The sequence below is a fragment of the Halyomorpha halys genome, unplaced genomic scaffold, assembly GCF_000696795.3.
Source record: "Halyomorpha halys isolate HHAL.00 unplaced genomic scaffold, Hhal_1.1 Scaffold2754.1, whole genome shotgun sequence".
Taxonomy (NCBI): domain Eukaryota; kingdom Metazoa; phylum Arthropoda; class Insecta; order Hemiptera; family Pentatomidae; genus Halyomorpha; species Halyomorpha halys.
Genome location: NW_027106584.1, coordinates 9118 through 9956, shown reverse-complemented (window position 1 = coordinate 9956; position 839 = coordinate 9118).

Genomic DNA, 839 nt, shown 5'->3' with positions numbered 1-839 from the left:
TAAATTAATATAAAATACAACAAAAATAACTATTTACAATAACGTATATACACTAAGGAAAGCAAAAGATAGACACTCCTCATATTCACTTACTACAAACTAAGAGTAAAACAGAACAAAAATAAATTCAAGAATTTATACAATTAAAAAAAATGAAATGTAATTTATTCGGTATATCGCCATAATCAAAGATAAATTAAGAAAAGATAACACAACAGACAAGTTGAGATGAGGACACTCCGGATTACTCTTGCTCAGGTGTTTCGGTTAGTGGGACTTTAAGTTGTTCAGTATGAACGGTCCTGCGCTTTCTGGGTTCTCTAATGCTCTCAATAGTTACAATATTATGTTCTCTTATTATTATCACCCTGAATGGTCCCTCGTATCGATGTATCTCCTTACCCCTGTTTGTTCCCAACTTTCTATATACAATTGTCCCAATTTTAATCATTCCCTTCCTATCTGTGAGGTTTAAATTCTCCCGAGCTACTCTCCTGGATTCTTCCCTCTCCAATTTCGTTCGGGAACTCCGTAGAACTGAAACCACAAGCGGAGAGCTGCCAATACTGCTTCCGAAGACCTATCTTGCACCTGGTGCGCCATTGCGGCCTTACTGAAAAGGTCAATCATGGTCACCTATTTGTACCCCTTCTATGTCCATAGTCTCATGGATTCCCCGATGATTTGTCTTTCCCTGATGATACGCTAAGGTGACTTCTCTTTGTTGTTCTTCTTCCAGAAGGGTTTCCACCATCAATTTACAACGGATGTATATCCTGTCCATTCCAATCTGTTCATCACGCCATAGCCGCTTGATCTTCTCCCAAACGGTTTCGTTG